This window comes from Lissotriton helveticus, chromosome 12, assembly GCF_964261635.1.
Source record: "Lissotriton helveticus chromosome 12, aLisHel1.1, whole genome shotgun sequence".
Classification (NCBI taxonomy): domain Eukaryota; kingdom Metazoa; phylum Chordata; class Amphibia; order Caudata; family Salamandridae; genus Lissotriton; species Lissotriton helveticus.
The window spans coordinates 279,073,680-279,085,116 of NC_136073.1; the positions used below are offsets into that span (position 1 = coordinate 279,073,680).

Here is an 11,437-nt window from a genome sequence, read left to right on the forward strand (position 1 = left end):
ACCTCCTTAGGGAAACCCACTCTGGAGAACACTCCAACTAGGGCTCTTGCCACTACAGGGGCTGTAGTGGTCCTAAGGGGAATAGCCTCAGGATACCTGGTGGCATGGTCCACCACCACCAGTATAAACTTGTGTCCTGATGCTGTCTGGGGTTCCATTGGACCAACAATGTCAATCCCCACTCTTTCAAAGGGAACCCCCACCACAGGTAGTGGTATGAGGGGGGCCTTTGTTGTGCCACCTGACTTACCACTGGCTTGGCAAGTGACACATGAGCGACAAAACTCCTTGGTATTCTCATTCATATGGGGCCAGTGAAAGTGTGAGACAAGCCTGTCCCAAGTCTTTGTCTGACCGAAATGACCTGCAAGGGGAATCTCATGGGCCAAGGTGAGAAGGAAACCTCTCAGAGACAAGGGGATGACCAGCCTCCTGGTTGCACCAGGCTTGGGGTCTCTTGACTCAGAGTACAGGAGTCCATCTTCCCAGTATACCCTGTGGGCACCTGTGGCATTCCCTGCAGCCTCAGCAGCAGCCTGCTGTCTGAGGGGTTCAAGGGAAGGGCAGCTCAACTGTTCCTTCCCCAGGTCTGCTCTGGAGGGTCCCCCTGAGCCCAGAAACTCAACTTGATCAAGTTCAAGCTCTTTAGGCTCAGTTTCCCTCAGCTCTTCTAGATCAGCCTCCTCAGAGACTTGATCCTCAACCTGGGGCAAGGGGGAAGGCAAAGCCTTACCCTTACTGCTCTTCTTCTTGGAAGGTGTCTGGTCCATAATTTCAGGATCCAGCACCTGTTCAGTGGGGCATCTTCTGGCCTGTGACCTAGTCACAGCAAGCACATGTGCTGGCAAGCCTAACATCTCCATGTGAGTCCTCTGCTCCACTTCTGACCATTGTGATGACTCCAAATCATTGCCCAACAAACAATCAACTGGGAGGTCTGAACTGACTACAACTTTCTTTTGTCCCTTCACTCCACCCCAGGAGAAAGCTACAATTGCCACACTATGACTAGTAGTGACATTGCTGGCATTGGTCACCAGGAAATCAGTACCTGGCATGATCTGTCCAGGGTCCACAAAGTTAGGTGTCACCATGGTGACACTGGCACAAGTGTCCCTATAGGCCTGAGCCATCTTGCCATTAATCAAAGGTGTCTGCCTGTATTTGCCCAAAGTATTGGGACTTATTTCAGGGGACATATCCATATCCCCTGTACAGACAAGGACAGCCTGAGTGAGTGTGCCAACTAAGTTGTCAGACCCCTCAGTACCCAAGGTTAACCCAACTAATGCCTTGGGAGTGACACTACCACTACTGACTGTACTAGGGGGTGCAGTTGCTTTAGGAGCTGTAGTGGCAGGAGTTTGTCCTCCTCCTCTTTTGGTGCACTCACTAAACCAGTGAGATTTACTTTTGCAGTACTGGCACCACCTTTTTGACTGGCCTTCTTGAGTCTTCTTCTTCTGGGAAGCCTGACCCCCACCCTCTTTGGTTTGTTGGGGACCTGGTGAAGACTTCTGGTCATTTTGCTCATTCTTAACATTACCCTTCTGGTCTGCTTTCTTCTGACCACCCTGGTTCTGGTTCTGGTTCTGCTTGATCCTTGTCCTGACCCATTTGTCTGCCTTCTTTCCCAATTCTTGGGGAGAGGTCAGATCTGAATCAACAAGGTGCTGGTGCAGCAACTGGTTCTGACAATTGTTCAAAATTTGTTCTCTCATCATTAGATTATACAATCCTGTGTAATCTGTAACCTTGCTACCCAGCAACCAGCCCTCCAAAGCCTTAGTGGCACAATCCACAAAATCAGACCAGTCCTGAGACTGAGTTTTCTGGGTGTCTCTGAACAGCAACCTGTACTGCTCAGTGGTTAAACCAAACCCATCAACCAGTGTATTCTTCAGGACCTGGTAATTGTTAGCATCCTCCACTCTTGTAGTGAGGAGCTTATCTCTACCTTTACCATCAAAGGAGAGCCACAGTATAGCTGCCCACTGACTCTGGGGAATGTTCTGCACAGTGCAGGCCCTCTCCAGAGCAGCCATCCATTTCTGGATGTCATCCCCTTGCTTAAAGGGGGGCACTATTTTAGTCAGGTGTTTAGTGTCTAAACCCTTCTCTCTATCTCTTGGGAGATTGCTGCCACCAGTGGGAGCTAGCCCACTCATCTGCTGCTCTCTTGCCAGGGCAAGCTTCTCTTTGGCCAGGGCAATTTCTTCCCTTTCAATCCTCAGTTCAGCTTGTCTCATCCTAGCCTCATGCTCCTTTCTCTGAGGGGAAGTAAATCTCCTCTGTGGAGGATTCCTTCTCCCCTGAGAAGAGGCATTAGAGTGCAGAGATCTATTGGAGTCCCTAGAAAGAGATCTATCTCTCCTAACCCCAAGGTTAGGCCCACTTCGGGTTAGTACTGGGGGGCCCCCAGATCCTAGCCCAAGTAAGTCTAAGTTGGTCCTAGTTAGCCTTCTGACTACCTCAAGACCCTTGTCTACCTCATCCCCAGAGAGTACCTCCTGATCCTCCTCCTCAACTGCTGAATCAGTGTTGTGGAGATCTGGATCCCCAGAGGTTCCCTCTAAGGCTGGCATGTTCTCATGTAACTGAGAAAGCTTTCTGGCATCATATGTCTCTAAGAGACCTATCAGAAAGGAAGTGGTGGGGTTAGACCCCTGCTTCAGTTTTCTGGAGACACAGATCTGTCTCATCTCATGAAAGCTGAGAGCTGCATATCTTGAAGTGACCTGTGGAGGGTCAACACTGACCAGGGGAGTCTCAGTAGAGTCCTCCTGAGTCGACATGCTTTTCTAGTGAGGTGTAAGTGGTGCACTTACCTACACCATATGTTTGCCTACTGATCCCTTGCTAGAGTTGTAGTTTAGGGTTGCTAGGCCCTAGGAGCTACAACAGCTGGTTCAGTAGAACTCAGAGTATTCTAAGCTAAGTTATATGTACCTTTAGTACTTATGTGATCTTTCACAAGATATTCTTAGGATATGTGTGTGATAAAACAACAGCAAGCTCAAATCCCAACCGCTGCTCACCAATGTGAGAAGTTGGCCTGATGTGCAGTGCTCACTATTCTAGTGATCACTATATATCAGTCCAAACAACCCTTATTGATGATTGGTTGTAAGTCAACCTTATAGACCAGCTATCCTAGTAGCATGGATACGAGCAGTCTAAGGCTAAGACTCTAGAGGGCGTGTTAAGCCAGCTGTTTTACCATCACATTACCCCTTGAACACCCAGTGAAAGGACACCACACAAGTTGTTATGAAAATAAACAGTGTATTTATTTATAACAAGACTACCCTGGCTCTTTATGAGACAGGGAGCTAAGCACACAACAAAACTCTTACGAAAATACTTAAGTTAGCACGTTATACACAAATGCCCGAGGGGCACGAAAAACCATATACGCTAAAAGTGGAATGCGAATTACTAGCAGGTAAGTAACAGTTCTAATAGGCTTTGGAATCGCTAGGACTGGACTAGGGAATCGTTAGATTACTACTAGGAGGCCCAGGGGACTCGGGTGCAGAGTGTGCACTCTCACGCGGGATGCGGGACAAAGTCTATGGAAGCTAGAATTCACAAAGTTAGTGTTCACGGGCGAACCCGACCTGGTAGGGAGAAAATGACAGTGGATCCTGACCCTTGGATAGTGAGGCTATGCTGAGACACCGGAGTGCCGAAGTTACCTAGCCCAGGGGCTGCAGCTGCATAGGTCTGAAAAGACGTCGGGGATCTCGTTGCCGGACCAGGAGCCTGGAAGGAAGAAGTTGCTGGCAGGCGACCAGTGAAGGAAAGTTCGATGGATCCAAGCCTGGATCAAGGAAGAAGAAAAACCTGAAAGCAGAGGGGACCAAGTTCTTGAATCACTAGCCAGTGATTAAGTGGGCACCAGGATGGCACCGGGCGAAGTCACCGCAGTCAGGTGAGTGGGCACTGCTGGGCTCTGCAGTCTCTCGGACCAGGAGGCGTTGTCGGCGACCAGGATGGAGGTGCGAGCTGTCCCACGAAGGATGAAGTCGTTGGCGTCGAAGTTACCCAGGATTGGGCAACAAGCCTTGGCTAATTCAAGCCCACGCGGTGGACTCAAAATGGCGTCTTGAGTGGACCAGGAGGGTCCAGGGTGCTCCTCTTCTGGAAGGGAGCAAGGGCCAGTCTGGAGCAACCAGACCAGCAGCAGAAATGTCGTCGGGCGTCGTCAGGAAGGCCACAAGCCAACGGGCTAGTAGCCAAACAACGCGGTGAGCAGCGGAAAGCAGAAGGGCCCCACGCAGATCGTGGAGATGCTGGGGGGCTGCACTTCGGGGCTGGAGCTGCTCAGAGTCGGGGCTTCTCGGACCCCAAAGCACTCACCAGTAGATTACTCGGCGGGCTTGCTGGAAAGAAGTCGTGCAGTCTTGCAGATGGCCGGTCCCTTGAAGTCTCGTCGCACCCACGGTTCTCAGCTGGGCTGTAGAGGTGGGTAGAGGTCAGAGGTGCCAGGGAAGCCGGTTCTCGTCGAGCTGGGCAGTCGGATTCCGGAGGAAGGACTTACAGCAGACCGCAGTGTTCTTGGATGGTGCCTGCGGATGCAGGGTGACTACTCCTTAGTCACAAGGGAGAAATCTTAGGAAGAAGTCTTGAGTTCCTTTCGCAGAAAGTAGTTTCAGGATTCAAAGATGATCTGATTTGGAAGGGGGCCAGTCTCTACCTTTATCCTGTAAAAAGGGGCTGGCACGCGACTAAGTCCTGCCCTATGGGTGGGACTAGGAGGGGGGTGGTTACACCCACTTCCTTGGCGGGCTTTTCCCCAGCACAGGGTCTGGAGTGACCCTGGAACTGGTTCCAGCCAGCCTATGCACAGTGAGCACCGGGGTGCCACGTGCAGTCACCTTCCTCTAAAGCCCTGCCTACTTACAATACACAAAACCCTGTCTGGGACGGTGCTGGCACCGCCCCTGGCAGGAAACCCTTTGTCCTTATCTCCTGCTCTGGGAGGACTCCCAGCAGCAGGAGGGCAGACTTGTGTCTCGGTGGCAGCATCCATTTTGTGGATGCTAAGGCTCTGTCTGACTTTTAACCGGGTTATAGGTTACAGGCATGTCGTGTCCCTCTAGAAGGGTGGAATGCTAACCCCGTCGCCAGAATTGGCGAGGGGTTAGTATTCCAATTCGTATGACACCTTACTCGACATGTTTTGATAAAGCGATACCAGAGTTGGCACATAACCGCGAGGATTATAATGCACTTAAGAGTATATGGTATGCGATATCATGGAAACGGCTAAGGGATGGATCCCGAAAGCCGCAGACAGGCTCAGCTCATGCCAGAGCACCATCTCACACGATTCCAAGCACTCTGCCTTCAGGATGGTTAAGGCCTGCTATAGGAGTGACTGATAGGAGATCTGTGTGTCCATTTTTAGGGTTAGATATAGGTATACTATATCTAAAGCAAAGGGTGAGTACACCACCTTGCCCCAGCTGTCGTGCAGCCAGTTGTGTCAGTTTTAGTTAGTCAATCCAGGGGTGGCACAATACATGCTTCAGCCCCTGGGAGACTTCTGGGTGCACCTCAGCCCTGGGTACAGGGACTTGGAGAGGGCCCAGTGCCAATTCAGTACCTGGGTACAATTTGGATAGAGAGAACAGCTAGGCTGTGGGTCTGATTAGCAGGCCCACAGCCAGGGAAAGTCGTAAACCAGTGCAGCAAAAAGCAAAAATCTGGGTGATCATAGGATTGCAGACCCTACTCTCCTACAGTGGCTTAAACAGATCAGGCACCTCAACTGTGCTAGTAGAATAGAGGAGGGAGAAGTGATCAAACCACGTTTGGCCTATGATGTTACATGTAATGAGGCTGCTGTCAGGCCTATACCTAGTCCTTATTAAATTCCAGAAGCCACCGGAGTCCCTCCCCACGCTAGCTTTCATTAGATCACACCAGAATTTGTCATCTTAGTTCCTCTTGGCCTCATGGATGGAAAGCCTGTAGTCCTTCCTGGCTGCCCGGGTTAGTTCTTGATCTTTCAATTTAACTGCCTTCACCAGGGCTGTTTTCATCTTGCGGCACTTTTTGGTAAACCAGCCTAAAGTGCCCTTCGGTTTGAGGGGCGCCCTTTCTTGGGTAGCACCACATGGTTTTATAAATAGGTTCCCCAAGGCTTCGGTCAGATTGCAAAAATGGTCAAGAACCTCGGTGGGCTCCAAGGTTAGGGTATCTAGCTTAGTCACAGCTGCTACCAGCGTGGCCCCTATATGCTGTAACTTTCCCTCATCTAGAGCAACCACGCACCAATTAAGGCGCCTCCCTCCTTTAGCTAAACAAACTTCTGAAGTTATCTTTAGTGGTGGTTCAGGAAGGTCGTCTAGGGGCGGCCACAAGGAGTCTAAACTTAGTGATAGCGGATTATGGTCGCTATCTACCGTAGGCAAGATTTCCATATCACATAGGCGGCTCCATAGCCTAAAATCAAGCAAGATGTATTCTATTCTTGATGAGTGGTCTACCCTATTGAATGTGTGGGCACCTAGACGGTCCGATGGCCTTCTGCCCTTCACTGCCCTTAAGCCATGTTCCAAGGTTATGGTGTTCAATTGTATAGACCTCTGAGACTATCTCTTAATAGGCGGGATGGACAGGGCAGGAATACCCCTTCTTGCGTCCTCTTCGGAGATACCCAGGATGTCCTCGGCCGCAAGGGGCTCAAAGGTGCAGTTAAAGTCCCCCGCGACCAAAATATACGGGTTCCTATTACACTTACTGAGTTCTCCTTCGAGCGCAGAGATAGTTGGAGATTGGGAACCGTCTTTAGTGCCTCTAGCGTAGATGTTAAAAATCTCCAAAGACCGTCCTCTCCTAGGGCCCCTAACAGACAGTCTAAGAAGATCGGGTGAGTTAGATACTAAGTGCCTAATGTGGCAGCCCAGGGAGATGCTAAACCAGATGAGGAGGCCACCAAACGGACGACCCTTTCCAAGATGGGCAGGGGTTGCTGGTACATAGTAGGAAGAGTAACCGACCTTATGGCAGGGTTCCACACTCTACGTCTCCTGGAAAATACATATCCCAAAGGACTCAATGAATAGGTTCCAGTCGGGGACATCTAGTTTCTTAGCGATCCCTGCTATATTCCAACTGAGGATCCTCACGACTTTATTCGTGTTTGTATCCTCAGAGGGGGACATTAAGTCGAATGAACTGGGCCCAGCACCAAACGCTCTAGAATTGTCCACCCTCTCCCCTGACCAGTAGATGATCTTGTGGTCAGATGTTCCGGGAACAAGGTGGGGCTGATCTGTTGCTCCACCCTCCAGCGCCTCACTTATCACTCTATTCCCAGGCAAGGTTTTATCCCTTTGCGGGCTCTTATCGGGGGAAAGAGGGCCATGTCACCAACCATAGCCCAGCCTGTTTACACGGCCTCCCCTTGCATATGCCACTGGTAGGAATCATAAACATCTTGGGGGTAGAACCTATTATCCCTTCCACCCCTGGGTTGGCAGTTGGCATTAGGGTGAGACACAGGAGAGCTTTGAAAGTGGCTAAGTTTGTAAGTAACAATTCCCAAGTTCCCCGGGCCGTGCTGTAATTTGCAGATATAACTAGCGACCCTGGCGTCCCTAAAGTTGACCAAGATGCAATCGCCTGTCTGATCCTTTGGCCTGTTCCCAACCCCGACAACTCTTCTCACATGGAGAATCTCCCCATCCAAGGAGCTAGGTAGCGGTCTGTTCTCATTTAACCAAAATATCGTTTTGTTTTTTAGTTCATGATATGATTCATGGTTGCCAGGCTTGCAGGGCGGGACCCCAGCAAGCACGACTACATATGGCTGGCAGTCGGGGGGTAAGTTGATATGGGGGAGATCGGGGGTGCCTTTGTTTACTACATTTGGCAATCAAATGGGTTCAACTATTTTGCCATTTGGGCCCACACTCTTTCCCATAGCTGTGTTAGAGATCTTGTTATGGGCAGGCGGGCTTTATCGCCTACTTTTAGGCCCTTTATCCACGTTCGAGGGTTTGCTAGTCTGGGCATTAATGTGGGTATTTTCACCTTCAATAGCAGTATTAGCACACGTTGTGGGCCCCATCACTTCCTTTGTTGCTATCTGCCCCCTAGTCTCTGGGGATGTTAAATCCAACTGGGAATCTTTAGATGTTACTATAGCTTCCTCCATGGTCTTAGTGTGTAGTTTTATTAACGATTTTAGAGAAAAGAAGTTGTCGAGAGTAGCTTGCTCGAAGCGATCAAGTCTCTCGGTTAAAAGCTTCACTCTCTCAAAGACCGGGAGTATTAGGGATCTCATCAATTTCTCAATTTGGGCTAGGGTGTCATTTGGTCCTGATTGGCCAATAGGGGGCTTGGCAATTTCTTGTTGCTTCCTGGGTCACTCAATGTACCTATAGCCGGGGGTGCAGTCAACAGAGTCCCTTGTTCAGGTACATTAGTGTTATTGGTTCTGGTCAACCCCACCCCTGTTGGTTTCAGACAGCCCCTAGGACACTTTCCCTTGAAATTTTTTGGGCGGTTTTAGATAGCCAGCCCTTCGGTAATCCGTGACTCTGTTCTGTTTGGATGGTGCTGGTACTGATCTAGGAATGCTATTAGTCTCTACCTCCAGTTGCACAGAAGCTGCCTCTGGAGGTATAGGAATACAGGTGGAGTCTAAGTTTACTACGGGTGAGGGCGAAGAGGGACCAATGGACGTCTGTGACGTCAAAATTATACTAGAATTTAGGGCGTTAAGCCTATCCAAGCTGGCCCTTATAGATCCTATTCTTGATAAATCAGGACCAGGTGGAGACAGGTTAATCAACTCAGGTGCATGTTCCGGGGATACAACCACCCCGAAGGGGCCTAGGGAAGAGTGCTTCAAAAATTCATGTGACAGCTGACCCTCTGTCATGACAATCTCTTTCTCGATTACCGAGAAGGCACGGGTAATGAACTGGTCCATTGCGCCAATGACGTTGCCACCCCCTGCCCCCCTACCCTTGCCTGAACGGGTTGACATTGGCATGAGCACACACACTAACCTTTATCAGCAATTTCACCAGGATCGACAAGATTACAATATATAACAACCAGAAATAGGCATGGGAAAAATATGGTAAATTAGTAGGGCGAAGGGGGGTTGCCCCTCATGTTGCTTTAGCCCTGCCCTCCGTGTTGCTGTTCCTGCCCTCCTGTTGTTTCCTTCCACCTCATCCTCTGATTCCGCCCCTCATCCCACATTGCTGTCTATCGCCTGTGTTTCTCCCTTTGCACTTGACTCTCAGAGAAGCGGAGGATATTTGTAAATGCTTCGCCATAGAGCACATGACCTGCATAACTTTGATGGGGAACAAATACTGCAGCCCCACGTTTACAGACGCACAGTGTTACCAAGATCCCCAGGTTCTAAAGTCGTAGCCTGGGTGTCCCAGTGGAGGAGGTCAGGCCCCTCTGCTTCCTTTCACTGAAGTGCAGGCTCCCCCCTTTGACACACACCACCAGCTATGCTCCTGCCTGCCCAGAGAGGCTGCAGATTGAGTCAGGTGCCGAAGAGTAGCAACGTGGTTGCTCTTCCTTTCTGCTACACTTTTTAGATTCGTCTCCAAGGACTCCACAGTTTTACATCCTCACAATTTTAAGGTCTCTTCAAGGAGACCATTTTTAGCTGTCTGTGAGCAAAAGCCTGTTGGTGACCACAGTGCTTTAAGTGGAATGAAAAAGGTGGGGAGAGATGTCTCTGTGGGGTGTGACCTATGTGCTTATGGGTGTGGCTTAAACATGTGCACTACAATCCAATGCTTAACACAGTTTTTTTTACACCCAGACACACAACAAACTTTGTGGGTTCTTGTTAATAGCTTGATATAAATCAGTAACCACAATGATTTTGGTGTAAATGATTAGAATTGGTCGTTATGTATGGTACACGTCTGACCATCAGTGTGCACACTAGAGAGAGGCCAGGGAATGGATGAGCATGCAGTCTGCATACTGTTGTGGCCCACTGACTGACACTGCCTTAAACCTCTGCCCGAGAGCTCTCAATCATGCCCCATTTTGAACACTCCCCCACAACCACAGCTCACCCCGACACCTAAATGCAGCTTATCTCACTAGTGCCATTCAAGCTTTGGAAACCACAAGAGCTCAGCGTTTTAGAGCCAACATCTCTTGGCTTTGCCAATACTTAGTAAACAAAATTACAATGCAAATGTGCACTATAACAAAAAGGTTAAATGTTAACAAATCCAAAATCTTTATGTGCATTAAATATGCTATGTTTATACAGTAACATATTTCTAAAAGTCAAAAAGTAGTCGGGTAAAACAATTTAAACCTTCACAAAAATTGATTCTTTTGTTACTGTTGATTCTAATTGAAGACAGAAGCCAGATAGTTTTAGACCGTAAACGTGTATTGGAACCAGGAAAAAACAGCTGATACATGTTTTGTTACGAGGTGAATTCTTCAAGGATGTGAAAATGTATACAGAAATACAGTCATTTACAACACATCCTGAAGATGTACCCTTCATTTGAACAAAAAAAGTGACATTATTTTCCAACAAAAAACTAGGACGGGAGTGATGCATCCATTGTCATTTGCACAGTGATAAAAAATAGCTTGGTTCATGTATAGGCTTGAATTAAAGTAATCCAAGCGCAAATAAAAAAAGACGTGTTAAACACTGAAGAAATAGATCAAGCCTTCCACGGTGTGTTTGAAGCCTTAAATACGTACGTGCCCCCAAGAAGTGGGAATTGGTGAAAAGATTATTCCACACGAAATATCACCGAGGCCATTGTCAAGAAAAATGAAAGAAATCAGAAATGTTGACCACTTGCATGTGAGAAGAGAAAGAGAAACAGATTACAGAAGTCATATTTTCCTGACCTAAAATCACAGTTAGAGGTTGCACAGTTTTTGTGAAAAATGACTTGTAGAGTTGAAAGTAAAATTTAGAAGGAATAACATAATAAGCCACACATAATCTATACACTTTTACTGTCTACAACCATCTGGCTTCTGGCTTCAGTTAGATCCAACAGTAACTAAAGAATCAATTTTTTGAAGGTTAAAAATGTTCTTGCGGACTACTTTTAGAGTGCTTTGGTACTGCGGTTTCTTATGTTCATGCAGAGGTACTTGTGCACCAATGTGTTTTAGGCATCCATGGTAGAAGGGCGCTACTGTACCAATATAGCACCAACCACACAAAGTTTGTAAATTCTCCAACAATATTTGCAGTTAACATAAGAGGAGCAGTCAACAATACCACTACTACCTATTGTAATTACACGTTTCTAAGCTATTGGCAAAGGCAATAGCTCCGAAAGGCAAAATCCGTTAAGGTTCAACCCAGCACCCTTCCCCTCTTCCCTGTCAACCGTCACCCAAGATGCTGCCTGCTGGCTCTGAGATTTTTCAGGCTCTTCACTTTTATTCTTAT

The 11,437-nt window shown here is 48.3% G+C and overlaps 1 protein-coding gene across 1 annotated transcript in view; it reads left to right on the forward strand.

Annotated features, from left to right (window-relative positions):
• TMEM231 (transmembrane protein 231) overlaps positions 1-11,437 on the forward strand; it is a 223,246-nt gene that overhangs the window by 207,680 nt on the left and 4,129 nt on the right. The window lies entirely within an intron of this gene.